Below are 17,444 nucleotides of genomic sequence, written 5' to 3'. Positions count from 1 at the left end.
AAGAACTGGACAGGATATCGGCTGCGATTACTGACCCCTAAAAACACGATAAGCGCTCCTGCCATTTCCAAAAGTTCAACTTCTGGAGGCTCATGGAGAAACAAACTATGCCGAATTGATCTGGAACAGCAGTCTGGAGCAAATCCTGTGGCTTGGAGATACGTCTGTCGCATTACAACCTTTTTACTCACCCTAATTGGAAAACAAAAGTTCCTTTAAAGTTAAATTAGCCAAATCTTTAACCTACTGTAACAAACACAAAGTGTCAGGACGTATCAGTGCATTAAAACGTGGGTGGTCTGCTTAAGTTGTACTTTTATTTTTCTGAGCATTATTTACTTTTCTTGTTGTTTTCAGTTAAAACACGCGAAAAAGCATTTTGGTCAAGTATAAAACGGATTGTGTTACATGGAGCAACACAAATCGCACATCTGTGAATAGTTAAAGGAACCCATTATGTTGGCTAGGATCTATCAACAACACCTCTGGATGCTGCCGATGTCCACACACAATAATTGTGTCCATCATTTCGTAAAAACAAACAAAAACACACATAATGGATGGACTTGCAATGGGAGTCTATAGGGAAAGGCTTTGTGTGCGTAATGCATAACTATATTCATCCTGCTGAAGCAACTGACAATTTGTATGAAAAATAGTGCTTTAACAACAACACAAGCTGCATATTTCCGCAAAAATGAATTCCATTATAAGTGCATTGCACTGCCCTTGCGAATACAAAGTGCACTTAACTTTGTAAACTGGCAACTTTTCCATTTAAAAAGGAAAGTCCTGATATTTTAACTGTTTGTCAGATATTTCACAAGTGATGTTTAACAGAGTAAGGACATTTTCTCTGTGTTCCCTATATTTGTTTCTGTTGAAAAAAGTCTTATTTCTTTTAGATTGGCTGGAATAAAATCAGTTTTTAATTTTTTTGTAAATATTTTTTACAATTTTTAAAGTCAACATTATTAGTTTCTTATTACCCTAACTAGCCTAGTAAACTAATAAACCTAGATAAGTCTTTAAATTACCCTTTAAGCTGAATACTTCAGTATATTGCAAAATTTCTAGTAAAACTAGAGACTTATGTACTGTCATCAAGGCAAATACAAAAGAAATTAGTTATTAAAACTATTATGGTGAAAAATGCATTAAAAAATATAATTCTCTCAATTAAACAGTACTATAGGACATTTTACAGAAGGGCTAATAATTTTGCTTTCAACTGAATGTATTTATTTATAAAAAAAACTGTATTATGGGTTAAGGGTGATTAAGGGTTGGGCGATGTCGACCAATTCGGCATCGTACGATGTCTAATGTGAAACATTGCGATGGACGATGGCATCGTTGTTATAGGCGGTGGTGAATTAATTATTTGTAGCCTACCGTTTCAACTACCTGACCCGCATGATCTTTGTTTTACCCATAACTATATCATAAATAAATAAAGATAACTTACACACAATTTACCACCTGTCAATCGCTATTACCACAGGACTCTGTCATGAATAGGCAGAGTGATCTGTGTTGTTATAATGACACAGACAAACTTGGTTAGTAAAAAGGTGCACAACCAACAGGAACCAACAAACAGTATCTGAGGTTTTCGCTAAGTACAAGCGTGAAAGCAAAAGTTTGAAGCAGTGTACTGCCACTGTGACATGTTACCTGAAAAGTCAGAAAAGTCGTTAGATAGAGAGTAGATGAATTAAATATCACGTTTAACAACTATAGTGAGATGCGATCCAGTGGTACATCCTTGATAAACTGTCCGACATGTACTGCTCTTTGAGGTTTTTGTACTCAAAGCACCCGCTAACTGCCTGGAGCTCAGACGTGCGCATATGCTAGAGCGCGTGACTGTGTGTGTGTGTGGTCATGTGATGTGCGTTTTCAGCAGTATAGAGTGGACGGATGGCTTTTCAGCAATGCTAGATGAAATGCTAGTGTAGACGTGGATCGTTTTCATTCTAAAATGCCATTTTCAAACTAAGACGTATTAGTGAAAACGGGGCTTAAGTGTGTGTTTTTTTGTGAGCAGGTTGCTGCTGCGACGAGGGCAGGGTGGAGGATCATGATGCCGGCTCAGCATTGTGATGGCATCGTCTATCGACCCAACCCTAGTACACTTTCATGACTATATTATACTTAAAGTCACTTTTAAAAAGTACACTTTAATAAATGTACACACAACATATACACTACCGGTCAAATGTTTGGGGTCAGTAGGATTTTTAAATGTTTTAAAATAAGCTTCTCCTGCTCACCAAATCCGCATTTATTTAATCAAAAATACAGTACAAATTTTGTAACATTGTGAAATGTTATTGCACTATAAAATAACTGTTCAAAAGTAGTTTATAATTTAATTTAATAATTTATTCCAGTGATTTTAAAGATGAATTTTCAGCTTTATTTCTTCAGGCTTCAGAGTCACACGATCCTTCAGAAATCACTCTAATATGAAATATTGTTGTTATTATTATTAATTTTTTTTAACGGTATTGGTAATAAAAGCAATAATGACTGGAGTAATAATTTCATTTGAAACTACATACAGTAAGTAATAAACAAATATTTCATAAATAAATATTTAACAATTTAACTTTTTTTTTTTTACACTTAATAAATGCCGCCTTGATGAACAGAATGAAAAAAAGAAACATGAAAAAAACTGACCCCAAACTTTTGACCAGTTGTGTACATCAATAAAGGAACCCATTATGTTTGCTATGCTCTATTGAAAACACTGATAATGTTGCTGATAATATCGTTCATCATTTCGTAAAAAAACAAGCAAAAACATGTATAATGTATAGATTTATAGTATCTATATAGTATTGTAGTAATATAGTATTTCATAGTATAATTATAGTGTACACTGAATGACAATGATGGTAAACTGTAAAAACAAAGTTAAAAAATGAACACTAATATTTGTTCAACCAGAAACTCTCCTTAATATATACAGTGAATAACCACAAACTGACTTTCATCGAATTCCTTTTATGACACAGAACTTTTTATGCTGTTTTGTTGACATTTTTTGTTTTTCCCTCATCAGTTATTCAATTCAATTGTAGTTTTTTGTATAGCACTTTTACAATAATTTGTGCTTCAATGCAGCTTTACAAAAGGTGCATATCATTGCATTGCAATCAAATTAAGTTACAATCAAATACATGTTATAAAATACAGTTGAAGTTAGAATTATTAGACCCCCCCCCCCCCTTTTTAATTTTTTTTTCTTTTTTAAATATTTTGCAGATTTTGTTTAACAGAGCAAGGAAATTTTCACAGTATGTCTGATAATATTTGTTCTTCTGGAAAAAGTATTATTTGTTTTATTCCGGCTACAATAAAAGCAGTTTTAAAATTTTTATGAACCATTTTAAGGTCAAAATTATTAGCCCCTTTTTCCCGATAGTCTACAGAACAAACCATCGTTATATAATAACTTGCCTAATTACCCTAACCTGCCTAGTTAACCTAATTAACCTAGTTCAGCCTTTAAATGTCTCTTTAAGCTATATAGAAGTGTCTTGAAAAATATCTAGCCAAATATTATTTACTGTCATCATGACAAAGATAAAATAAATCAGTTATTACAAATGAGTTATTAAACCTATTATGTTTAGAAATGTGTTGAAACAAATCTTCTCTGTTAAACACAAATTGGGGGAAAAAATAAACAGGGGGGCTAATAATTCAGGGGGGCTAATAATTCTGACTTCAACTGTACATACAGTTGACCTGCTTTTTTATAGTAGTGATGACTATGTGTACATGTTTAATGGTGTATTTGTGTATTAAGTGTATGTATTGTACATTAGAGGTTTATACGTCTAATTTTGATAAATAATATTTATAGCATTACTTAATGTTATGTGTTTTTATGACGTTTAGTAATTATGTGAATGACACAGAGCACCTTCTAAGTGTTTATTTCATGTTTATCTACTTGTAGATAATCTGTTTTGTGATTCTGTTTGTGAACATTATAACTTTCTCATCACCAACTGCTTATTCTTATGTTTTCGTCTGTGTAATAAAGGTACGATGTGTAAATGTTAGTATTTCGAATCATTGGTTACACACTATAAATTAATGAAATATGGTAGCTTCTTTTATGGATTCTACTATATTTTTTATTTAAATTTCCACTGCTGCCAGTTTTTCATTGTAAACTTTATTGATGTTTTTCAGTCTACGAAGCAAGGCTTTGTATGCGTAATTAAATTCATCCTGCTGAAACAAATGAAGCCGGTCAGGAAGTAATCACCAACCTCTCTGCCAATCAGGACTTGGCACTGAATATTACACAGCAGTTCGTAAGTTGTTAGGAATGAGTTAATAGTAATGTGCCCCTTAAAGTAAAGTCATGACATAATGATAAAAAATAACAGCTTATGCGTTCATGTTTTGTTTGTTGTTTGTTAGTTTGTCTTTATACTTTATTGTCCCCCAAGGGGGATTTTTGTGGGCTCTTAAGTATTTCAGCATAGCCTCATTAAAGAACTAAAAAAACACATAATACAAACTAGGGATGCTCATTTCAGTTAATTTTGCCAACGGACAACTGACGCTCATTAATTGAATATTAACCGTTAACTGGTCAGATTAATAATAAATTATTATTTAATTAATAAAAAATGTAAGTGTTTATTTTGTGTCAGACACATTAAATATTGCATTTTAAAATACTGATTTATTTTAACATGCAAACATGTTAATAACAGAACATCCAATGGCATAGAAAAAAAGAATAAACTAAATAAAAAGAATAAAAGATTAGGCCTGCCCTAGATATTTTTCACTTAAATGACAAACTTAGATTGCAAAACGAAAACACTGACTGAATCCTTTTTAAGAACCAGCATAGGCTATTTTTTTCCAATAATTTTTTTCTTCCATCAAATAAAAATAGCAAGCTACCTCAAATCGATCGCTCCACGCAAAATATGCATTTAATTAATGCAAGACCTGCATATCTTGACTTTTTGTAAACAGTTTTGTTGTTTAAATATGATATTGCATTAATTTGCATAAATGTTTGTAAGATGTCAAATGAAAAAGCCTCAGTTTTGTGAGGAGTTATCATTCATTCATTCAATCATTCATTTTCTTTTCGCCTTAGTACCTTTATTAATCCGGGGTCGCCACAGCGGAATGAACCACCAACTTATCCAGCGGATACCCTTCCAGCTGCAACCCATCTCTGGGACTACAGACAATTTAGCCTACCCAATTCACCTGTACCACATGTCTTTGGACCAACCCAGGCTCATTCTGAAAACGTAGTCTTGTGGACGTTTCTGGAGACCGCGAAATACGTAGCCGGGGGTACGTCCGGCTGCATTTCATTTTTTTAAGCGAACGCTGCGGGGCGGTGTGACGCCGTTCCTTTCGGCGCTTGCCGGCCTGCGTGTGGAGGGCTTTCCCGCTGCAACCAGTTTGTCCGGTTAGCTCTTCGTGTTCTTTGGCGGACTCGAGGTGCAGAAACGGGCTGACCACGACGATGACCGGGTTCAAGTCCGGGGAAGAGTGGTTCCAGAAATCAGGTAAGAAAACAAAATCCAAAAAATAAAGCGAACCAGTTCATCACAGGGTGAGAATGTGGTCAAAATCCGAAACGTGGTAAAAATCAGACGAGGGCTTTTCTTTTTCTGGACGGCTTTTGTGAATCATCGTTGGTTGGGTTTAGGGACGGAGGAGGGTGGGTCAGCCGATTGGCCGGTCAATCATTCTGTCATCCAGGCAGACAGGCGGAAGGTCGTTCGACAGCGGCCTCCAGCGGGTTTACGCGAGGACGGCGCGGGAGAAAAACGTGCACAGCGGCCTCTCGCGGATTCGCAAAAACAAAAACTGCAAAAATACGTACCTCCCAGGACGTATTTCGCGGTCTCCAGAAACGTCCTCGGACTACGTTCTCAGAATGAGCCTGGGTTGCTTTGGACTGTGGGGGAAACCAGAGCACCCAGAGGAAACCCACGCGAACGCAGGGAGAAACATGCAAACTCCACATAGAAACGGCAACTGACCCAGCCGAAGCTCGAACCAGCGACCTTCTTGCTGTGAGGCGACAGCACTACCTACTGCGCCACTGCGTCGCCCCCAGCAATTGCATTGCCCGGGAATCAGACGCTGGTCTCCCACCTGGCAGGCAAGAATTCTACCTCTGAACCACCAATGCTGACTGCGGAGTTATCATTATGCAAAAATCAAGAAAATCTTTGGATTTGTTTGATTCGTAGATTATGTAGATTATTTAAAAAATTGGTATTTATAAGAACTATCAATAACTGTAATTTTCCAAATAAAAAAAAAAGGTTGGTTTGCTGGTCGTACACTAAATCGTCACAACTATAGCCTATTTGTTGTGTTTATGATGCAGATCCAGGAGGCAATCAGCATCAGCGCTGGTTTGGCATGAACTCATCTGTGTCAAACTGCAATATTCTTCTTCCACTTTGCTTCTTTGGAAAATCTGTCTGTAGGCACATGTGGTTGCACGTTACCATCCCGTGAGTTAACAAATATGTGTTGCAGTTGCACATTAAGAAGCCGATCACAGCGAACGCGCTTTTCCGTCTCAAAAACACAGGCGCACTGCAATGCCTTTTTATTGACAAGAAGAAAATCGACTGATGCGACTGACGCGAAGCCACTGAATCAGCTGACCCGTATTGTGCACAAGTGTTGCTGTCGATGTTGTTATAATTGTAATATTTAATAATATTGTGAAATATAAGATTTGTAAAGTCATACAGCTCTGGATAACTTGAAACAGCGACTGCTAGTCTCTTCTCCATCTTTAAAAGTTCTCCGTAGTTGTCTTGACAACACACAAACACTGCTGTCACCTCAATGGAAACCCCGCCTCTGCTTTAATTTGATTGGAGAATGAAGAAGACACGACTGACGTAACACACTTTTCCAAAGCAGTGCACAAAAAACTCACGGCCGTTAGTAAACCATTTAAAAGATGCCCCTCTCAACGCAAAAAGCCAATTCGGTGTGATCAGCCACTTATGCAGCCAAACTTGAAAAATATATAAAATAATATATTTAATCGTTTAAACCGATACCAATAATTGGTTAAAAAGGCTTCAGTTAACGGTTAATCGATCATTTTGAGCATCCCTACTAAAAACACATAAATCCGCATTACTGATTACTGTTCAACAGTCTGACACTGGATTAAAAAGTTGCATTTAACTTACTAAAACCCAAGATGTTAATTAATACTTAATAATTATTAGTGTACTAACAAAAATTAAGGTAGCCAAGGTACACATGTAACGCATGTTTAGGTTCTTGACTAGCATATGTCTCAACTCATCATTAGTTCATTATAATGTGTTTCATGTTTAGTGTACATATTATTCATTCATTTTCTTTTCGGCTTAGTCCCTTTGTTAATCTGAGTTTGCCACAGTGGAATGAACCACCAATTTATACAGCCGAGGCTCGAACCAGCAACCTTCTTGCTGTGAGGCGATCATGCTACCCACTGCGCCACCATGATACCCTAGTGTACATATTAGTGCAGTACATCATTATTTATGTAATGTTACTGTAGGGTTACCCATTTTCTGTTTGACTTTATCAGTGTTCCAGATCATTCTGGAGGATTTTTGGCCCACTCTTCATTACAGTGTTGCTTATGTTTATCAAGGTTCTACGCTTTTATTTTAGGGCTGCACAAAATATTGTTTCAGCATCGATGTGTTCAATGCACGCATCCAGGATGAGCAATGTTGATTCAGGATTAGAGTTGACCAGGAGCCACAGTTCAGAACACAAGAGAATTGTGGAGTCACTGAAGAGATTAACCATAATAGAGTGAAATTTGATCATTTCCATGTGCTTTTAAGGCATGTTACTTTGTGAGTGTCACAAACGAGTTTAAAGCATTCAGCACAAGAAATTTCATTGTTTGTAACTTTAATAAAATTGAATACATTTTTATTAAATTATTTAAACAATTAAGACTTTACAGTGTTATTTTACATTTGAGCATTCTATTTCTGTACCTGAATACTGTTAGACTTCCCAGAAAACTATAAAGCACTTTTAATTTCACTTTTATCAGTGCTCTGTTGTATTCATCTATGTTTCTAAGTAGTTTATTATATGTAATGCTTGACTCACTCTTCTAAAAAATCATTCTAATCAATTGAAAATAGTGAACATTTTCTATTCAAGCTATTCAAGACATTCACGACATGAAATTGTGGTCCCACTTTATTTTAAGTGTCCTTAACTACAATGCACTTGCATCAAAATATATACAATGTATATTAAATGTAAATATATAATGTAAATACAATGTACTTAAGGTGTTCATAATGTATCTGAGAACCCTTCCGGGCTCTTGAGGTGGGATACGAGTAAGGTTAGAGAAAGGTTTGGTGGTATGGGTAGGTTTAAGGGTGGGTTAAGGTGTAAGTCCTGATCAACACTGTAATTACAAATGTAATTACATAAACTAATTAAAGATGTAGTTACATGCATGAATTTAATCAATCATAAGTACAATGTAAAAACTTTAGACAATTAGATACAATAATACATTGTAACAATTTATTAATTTTAGTTTAAGTATATACTGAATATTAGTTAAGGCCACTTAATATAAAGTGGGACTGAAATTGTATTAATATTGTAATATACTGCAGAAAAACTAAATATCATATATAATGCTGCACTTTGTTTGTCCACCTCAGTATTTCAGTCAGCTCTAGACTTTGACTGGACTAATGAACTTTGATTCTTTTGTTTTTTAGCCATACTGCTTAAGATTGAATCATTTTCTGAATGACACAATTTTGGCCAAGCTGTAGCTATCAGCTGGATGGCCTCACAGTTGGCTGTAAGAGACTTTGGTATATAAGCCCAACAAAATCATCACCCCTTCAACATCACGCTGTAGTTTGGGTATGAGGTGTTTGGGCTGATCTGCTATTTTGGCTTTTGATGATGTTCATTGTAGCCAAATATCTTCGAATTGGTTGTAGGTCAAGACTTTGTCCGAAATTTTTGAATGCATTGTTTTTTGTGTTGGTCTCCGAATGAGTCTGATCGACGCTATCTCATGGCAATTCGTAACTTTTTCATTTAGTGGCTAATTCATATGAATTCGTACGATCTCATTTATACAATTTAGTATGATTTGCCTCATCCCCCAATAACGGTTGGGTTTAGGGGTGGGATTTGGCTCCTTTTTAAAATCGTACATTTTTGTACAACTGAACTCATACGAATTCATATGAATTAGCCACTAAACTGTCCAAACGAAAAAATAGTTACGTTTCGCTACGAGATCAGGCTGGTTTGATGCATATTAATTAATCCATTGCAAAAGAAAATACACTGAACAATTCAAGCAATATTGACCTTATTCTGCAATGCAGAAGTGCACTTGTTTTTGTATTTGTTTTAGAACTTAATATTCAGTTGCTTATAGGAGAAATAACTAGGAATATAAACATCAGAAAACGGTCTTGCTCTACAAACAAGTGTTTTCATGAGTTTACATCAAAAATTTAATAACACAATAGGAAAATATGGCAGCACGGTGGCTCAGTGGTGTTGCCTCACAACAAAAAGGTCCCAGCTGGGTCAATTGGTGTTTCTGTGTGGAATTTGCATGTTCTCCCTGTGATCACGTGGGTTTCCTCCAGGTGCTCTGGTTTCCCCCACAGCCCAAAGACCTGTGGTATACAGTAGGTGAATTGAATAAACTAAATTGTTTGTGAATGTGAGAGTGTATGGGTGATTCTCAGTACTGGGTTGCGGCTGGAAAGGCACCCGCTGCGTAAAACACATGCCAGAATAGTTGGCGGTTTATTCCTCTGTGGCAACCCCCGATAAATAAAGGGACTAAGTCGAAGGAAAATGAATGAATGAATAAGAAAATATCAGTTTGTAACATAACGAGGGGGTTTAACATCTACAGTAGACATTAATGAAAGTGAATGAGACCAGAACTCTCAAGCCAAAAAGATTCCAATGGCTGTGTGCGCTCATACATGAAGAATAAGGTCAATAGCAGGTGTCCAGCTCCATTCCTGGAGGTCCACAGCTCTGCACAGTATAGCTTAACTCTAATTAAACACACTTAATCAAACTAATGGAGTCCTTCAGGCAATGCGTTGAAGCGGGGTTTGAACAAAACTCTGCAGGGCTGCGGCATAGCAATGATAAACTCTAATTCATTTTGCTTGTAAACCAATGTGGTCAGAATCAAAATTTTGTTTTCTGGAATCCTCTCAAGTGGTGAACTTCTGCATTCTTATTAGCTGCTGCCAAACTGCGCCATACTGGAGCTTATAACTGTAATGTTGACCTGATTTCAACTCTCCTCGAACACCAACACCTCCCAAGACGCGATGTGCCACTTTCACTGGAGCTTGCCACCAGATCCCACTGAAAACTTCTGCCAACTTTGATGGTCAACTTTTGATGGCTGGGGTGTGAATGCATGGTTATGGTTAGTTCAAAAGCAATTTTTATTCATTCATTTACCTTCAGCTTGGTATCTTATTTATCAGGGTCACCACAGCGGAATGAACCACCACTATTTGGCATATGTTTTACGCAGCAGATGCTCTTCCATATGCCACCCAGTATTGGGAAAACACCCATACACACTCATTCTCACACACACTCATACACTATGGACAATTTAGTTCATCCAATTCAACTGAACCGCATGTCTTTGGACTGTGGGGGGAAACCAGAGCACCCGGAGGAAACACACGAACACGGGCAGAACATGCAAACTCCACACAGAAATGCCAACTGGCACAGCCAGAACTCAAACCAGCGATCTTCTTGCTGTGAGGTGACAGTACTAACAACTGTGCCACCGCGCCGCCCTCAGATGCAACTTGTTAACCTAAATTGTTCTTCATGGTTTTTTCTTGTTATCTTTTTTAATCGTATGTTCATGAAATTTATTATGTGAACTGAAGCCTGTAGAGTCTTAAGTTCTTAAGTCCATTTCTCTCAGTGTTACACAGTTTGGTCATTTGGTGAATTTGCTGGAATCCTGGAATATTGGTGTGTGTCTTGAATGTCTTTGACCTGTGAATAAACTTCCTCACTGTGGATAAGGATTTCAGATTGTTTGAAAATGGCAATATTTTCCCTCCCAGATTGATGGCAGCAACAATTGCTCCTTCAAGATCATTGCTAATGCATTCTTTGGCATTGTGTTCCACACGCACCTGAAAGCTCTAGAAACTCAAACTGACAAAACTTCTGCTTTTCAGGGTTCTTACACTTGTTGATGATCAGTTTGTTGAGTTTGGCTAATATTGACCCATAATTTTTTATGCTAACTGTAAGGTTGTTCATAGTTTTGCACTCACCGCTTTACATATTGGCTTATTTTGTTAAATAAATAATGACACAATGCAATTTGTCAAGTGTTGTTGTTCATCTAAGGTTTCCTTTCCACATTTTAATATTTGCCAAGGACCCAAACATTATTCATTATGTTTTGATATGGAACCATGAAATTCAATAGCGTTTCCAAATTTTTTAGATGACTGCATTTAAAATAAAAGTGCACTGTAAAAAATATCGGTAAATTAGCAGTTTTTCTGTATTGAGTGATTTTAGTGATTCGTTGTTTTTATTGTTTTATTTCCCCATTATGCTTTTAAGTGAAGTTTCATAAACTAATTTCAAGAGGAGCACGTGATATCGTGATATTCTCTCCCCATCTCTTCCCTTTCTGCACTGACTGCACATGGGAGAGAGGAGTTATAATGGCGAAGACACACTGTAAAATCTGTGCTTTAGTTTACATCAGAAGTGATTAAAGAGCCGTCACAGCTGCTGATTTCTGTCTGGTTATTCACATTAAAAAGAAAACACAACGCAGAACCGGTTACACGGGCACAGTGACACATTTCTGTTATATTTCAGAACACGTTATTTAAATGTTTAGTGTTGTATCGGTCAGAAAAATTTATTTATTTTTTTTGCTTTGTTTTAATAAATGCTGGGCTTTATTTTTTATTGTTAAACATGTTTTTTAAGAGTTCATGCTTAGCTGAGGATTGATTATATAGCGTTTGGCATGCTGTCCCAGGGAGATCATAAGCTCCTCGAGCCCGGGGCTCCCTCCTGTTTGCAATACACAAGGGGAGTTTGAGCTCAGGTAGGTCTCGAGAACACCCCCATTTATTTAGAGCTGATGACAGATTTAAATTGCTATATAGAGATATACTGGTGGTTAGAACCTCTACTATAGTGCTAATTTAGATTTGATCAATTCACTTATGACGCATGTTTTTGCACTGTAGGAATGGCATGGCCGTGGCACCTAACCCCACCCCTAAACCCAACCGTCATTGGGGGATGAGCAAATCATACAAAAATGTACAAATTAGATCGTACGAATTCATACGAATTAGCCACTAAATCAAAAAGTTACGAATTGCCGTGAGATTGTGTTGGAAGAACATGTAAATTCCGCACAGAAACGACAACTGGAATGTTAAGGATTTGAACCAGTGATGTTCTTGCTGTGAGGCAACAGTGCTAACCACTGGACCACCATACCGCCCCATAAAGCAAATGTGGATTCTTCAAGGCGAAGACAACTCTGGTAATTTATAATGAGTTAAGAATCAGCTGATTAGTTATTCATGCATTAGTTAATGCGGGACCCAGCCATGATCAAACATATCATGCGCTCCTCTCGAAATAGTTTATTTTTTAAAAAACATCACTTATAGCTGCTATACAACAGCAGATTTTGCACTTTGAATATACACAGTCGTCACGCAATTAGACTAGTGGTTAGTGCGCTAATATATGTGCAGTTGCACTTCAGGGCATCCCAAGTTTGAATCCTGGCTTGAGGACATTTCTTGCCCTATCCCCCTCTCTCTCCCACTTCACTTCCTGTCTGAAATACTGTCCTATTAACTTAATAAATGCAAAAAGGCCAAAAATAAATCTTAAAAAAAAATATACACAGCTCTTTCCATAAGTTGTTGACATACCACGTTTAATTTGTTGTTAGATTAAAAATTGCTCATAGATTAAATTTTTGAGTAGTCTGTTTTGTTTAAAATGCTTTTTGCTTTTTGTTTAAAATGCATAAATTGTCTATAATAGCAGTTTTTTGGTGCTGAGTTTCACCAAATTGATTCTGAATGATAATTCAGATTACTTTCATTTATTTATTATATTAAGGTTTTGAGTTTGTTGTATATTGTCGCTATTTATTGTCGAGGGCATAGCATGAGCAGTGTGTGCGCAGCGCGTATGGAGAGCAGAAGCAGCACACAGGTGTTTGCCTTTCACACCGACTGCGTCTGCAGCGCGCAGCTCATTGGCAGCTGCTGCACAGATCAATCAATCGCTGTCTATTCTCTCTAGTTACCTATCTCTCTCAATATTAAATACACTTTTTTACTTTTCATCTGTACCAAGGCCCGCGGCAACTTCCTTCTATATGCTGTTTCCTTAACTTCCTAGTCTTTATTTTACAAGTTATATAGATCCTACAATACTGTATGCTTCTCAAGCTCTATGAGGAGTGTCATTCATGTCTGGTGCACTCAGAAGACAATTACCTGTGGTATCATGTCATTTTGTTTTTGATTGTCAGGATGATGTAGGCCTATAGTTATAATAATATTTATGCAATATAGTTATGATATTTATACATGATCAAACTAGTGAGCAACTTACTAAGCAAAACTGATACTAAAATTGTTTTACATTTGGTTTTGTATTTCAGGCCTAAATAAATATTTTTAATCGTTCAAGATCATTTGATTGAATTTATATAAAGTTGAAGTCAGAATTATTAGCCCCCCTGAATTATTAGCCCCCCTGAATTATTAGCCCCCCTGTTAATTTTTTTCTCCTTATTTCTGTTTAACAGAGAAGATTTTTCAACACATTTCTAAACATAATAGTTTTAATCTCTAATAACTGATTTATTTTATATTTGCTATGATGACAGTAAATAATATTTAACTAGATATGTTTCAAGACATTTCTTCACAGCTTTAAGTGACATTTAAAGGCTTAACTAGGTTAATTAGGTTAACTGGGCAGGTTAGGGTAATTAGGCAAGTTTTGTATAAAGATGGTTTGTTCTGTAGATAATCGAAAAAATTTAGCTTAAAGGGGCTAATAATTTTGACCATAAAATGTTTTTTTAGAAATTAAAAACTGCTTTTTGTAGCCGAAATAAAACAAATAAGACTTTCTCAGGAGAAAAAATATTATCAGACATACTGTGAAAATTTTCTTGCTCTGTTAAACATTATTTTAAAAATATTTGTTAAAAAAAGACAATTTAAGGGGGCTAATAATTCTGACTTCAACTGTAAATCAGTGGATATTATCTATGCATTTATTGGGTAAAATTGGTCATTTTTACTGTAATTCAATGTGTTTTTGGTCATTATCAATGCACTGCTTCAGCGACGCTCATGCCTCGTCCTGACGCGCTGCTTCTGTGTGCGGAATAAAAGTTCTAATCTGTTAACATGGACGCGCTGCTCATGCTCTGCTCACATGCTGCTCATGCTTGCAGTGTGAAACAGGTTTTAGAATACTTTGAGTTACAACAGTTTTTTTTGTCTACTTACACTACATTTTTTGGTAAAATATGGACAGCTTTCTTCTTTTTGTGTTCAACAGAAGTAAGAAACTTATAAAGGCGAGTAAATAATGACAGAATTTCATTTTGGGTGAACTATCCCTTTAAGAATACTCATATGATGTACTTTAAACACAGGCTCCATAAAATGTTTTTTTTTAAGTCTGCATTTCACATATTTGCACATTTGAAGCATGAGATTCGCATGTTTCCATAACCACCACCGTGAAGATAAGGGATCATAAAAAGGGTACATATTTTGTGAAGCATAACTAGAAAGGACCATAGCAGAAAGACTAGGTATCATGCTGAGCAGGATCATAAAACAGGAAGACAAAGCCCAAGATGATGATGGAAGGCTGAAAAAGTTATGTGGTGATATCTACCAGCTGTTTGCGGTTTTCCTCCAAGCTCAGTCCAAGAACTCCCAAGAACGATCCAAACGCCAACTGCAATCAGTAGACAGACGTAAATGCAAGAAGAGAAACAAATGAAGCAGACTTCTCTTAAGAACATAAGCAGCGCCATATGAGCACTGGAAATCATTATCATCGTTTCGATTAATTTCATCCGAAAAGATTTATGACACGGCCTCAATGGTTCTATCAAGCTTAAGTGACAAGAAAATATGAGGGGGAAGTCGGAAACTCGCAAATATTTCAGCAATCATGGGATAAGTGACAGATCCAAATCCTCTGCATGTAAAGGATCTTCAAAGCTGTCGGTTTATTAGAGATATACTGCAGTTGTTCTCCTAGTCCAGGTCTCCAGCAGGGTATTTGAAGGAGTTTTATAAAGCGTCCAAGTTCACAGATGGCAAAAGAGATGTTTTGGTAACGCAGTATGTGGTTTACTTCTCACTGTCCGACTGGTTTTATCATCTTCTTTTTCCTGCTGTGAGCTATTGATAATGTTTGACACTTTATCAACAAGAAGCTCCGTGTTTATAATGTCTGAACCGATTTGAGCTCAGAGATGAAGTCACTAATGTGATTCATTATTGGAGAATATGCCAGTTTGAGGGTTAATCAAGACAGAACTAGTTTTGTCACGATTACCAGTTTCAAGGTAAATTTTCTGATGGTCAAATTTTTGTTTTTCATTCATTCATTCATTCATTCATTCATTCATTCATTCATTCATTCATTCATGCATTCATTTATTCATATTATTTTTGGCTTTGTCCCTTTATTAATCTGGGGTCACCACAGTGGAATGAACCGCCAACTTATCCAGCATATGTTTTGCACTCAATCACACACATACACTACAGTCAATTTCAGTATACCCAATTCAACTGTACCACCAATTCTTTGGACTGTGGGGGAAACCGGAGCACCCGGAGAAACCCACACGAACACGGGGAGAACATGCAAACTCCACACAGAAATGCCAACTGACCCAGCCGAGGCTCTAACCAGCGACCTTCTTGCTGTGAGGCAAACGTGTTACCCACTTCACCACCGCGTCGCCTTTTGTTTACCATTAAAACCGTAATAGAATGTTTTTGGAAATGTCCTTTGGTTGCACATTTTTGGGAGAAAATTCTAAAGTTTTTATCCATAGTATTAAAACAGAATGTACCTAAATGTCCATGTTTTATAAATATTTTTCATATAAAAAAATAAATATATTACATGCAAAACTTGTAATAGCTCGTTTTGGAAAAATACAGCCCACATTTTCGACAAAGGTTGCGGAAATTGTCTTATTGTTTGGCTTTAAGAAAAATATTCAAGAGAAAACCTGAAAATTTTTTCAAAATTTGGAGTCCCTTTGTAGGATTCCTGAAGGAAGCTGATACAAACCTTTTCTCCTCACCTATATATTTGTACAATGCCTGTCATATTTGAAATTAGTCCTTAATTTAGGCATTAAAATCACAATTAGATATTTTCATCAAATCGCACAACCCTTTTTGGCTTTTATAAAGCAGCTTTATGCAGTATAACGATAAACAACGTAAACATGGATCCTGTTTCTTTTCCAAAGTGCAGGTTTAGCAAATAATACATTGAATTACCTATAAAAACACAAACAATTGTGTACATGAAATAACAAACATAAACAAATCCAAAATGCAGGATGCATGTTTATGTTTTTTGTCATAAAATTGCATAAAGCTGCCAATTTTAGTTGCTGTTTTTTCATTTTCGGATACGAAACTTGGTGGGATGTGTGTGCAACAATTATTTTAGAACATTTTCAGATAGTTTTAACAAAACTGTGATCACATTGATAACTATATTTTTATATCATAATTGTCATTTCATATCATGATTGTCACTACAATCATGATATGACATGTTTATTATGGTGCAATAATCAATGAACATTGCTGTTGTATCATGACTGTAGGCAATTAGGTAAACAAACATAATATCATTGCCCCTGCTGCAGTCATGGTATGACAGCAAAGTTCTTTGATTATTCTACCAGAATGAAAGTATGGTTCCTAGCCATATCAGCCTAGAAAATCGCAACTTTTCATTTTCATTTTTTGTTGTTCTTAGTACACGATGTAAATACAGAAAAGTCAAGCTTTAAACAGGAAAATAATCAAAACTCTTTTTTAAATTTTGAGTAAGATGCTAATGGTCTAATCTGATTCAATGATTTATGCTAAGCTAAGCTAAAAGTTCTCCGCCAGACCAAGAGATTTGCTGAGTGGATTCAAAGGTGGTTAAACTCAACTGTTCAACTCTGGGGAAGTTGTAAAATTAGCCTATTCCTGAAAAACTATTACCATCAGGTACATATTAACACTAATAAGAGGATCTAATTTCATCTTATT

The 17,444-nt window shown here is 36.2% G+C and overlaps 1 protein-coding gene across 1 annotated transcript in view; it reads right to left on the bottom strand.

Moving 5' to 3' along the window:
• LOC130246073 (transmembrane protein 255B-like) overlaps positions 1–15,093 on the bottom strand; it is a 74,460-nt gene extending 59,367 nt beyond the window's left edge. Inside the window, exon 1 of the mRNA XM_056478933.1 lies at positions 15,037–15,093. The gene's annotated coding sequence lies outside the window, so the exon portion shown is untranslated. The remainder of the gene's footprint in view (positions 1–15,036) is intronic.
• Positions 15,094–17,444: the final 2,351 nt, after the last annotated feature.

The sequence above is a fragment of the Danio aesculapii genome, chromosome 18 (genome assembly GCF_903798145.1).
Source record: "Danio aesculapii chromosome 18, fDanAes4.1, whole genome shotgun sequence".
Taxonomy (NCBI): Eukaryota; Metazoa; Chordata; class Actinopteri; order Cypriniformes; family Danionidae; genus Danio; species Danio aesculapii.
The sequence above is the reverse complement of the archived record's forward strand: the minus strand, read 5'-3'. Positions and strand labels throughout refer to the sequence as shown.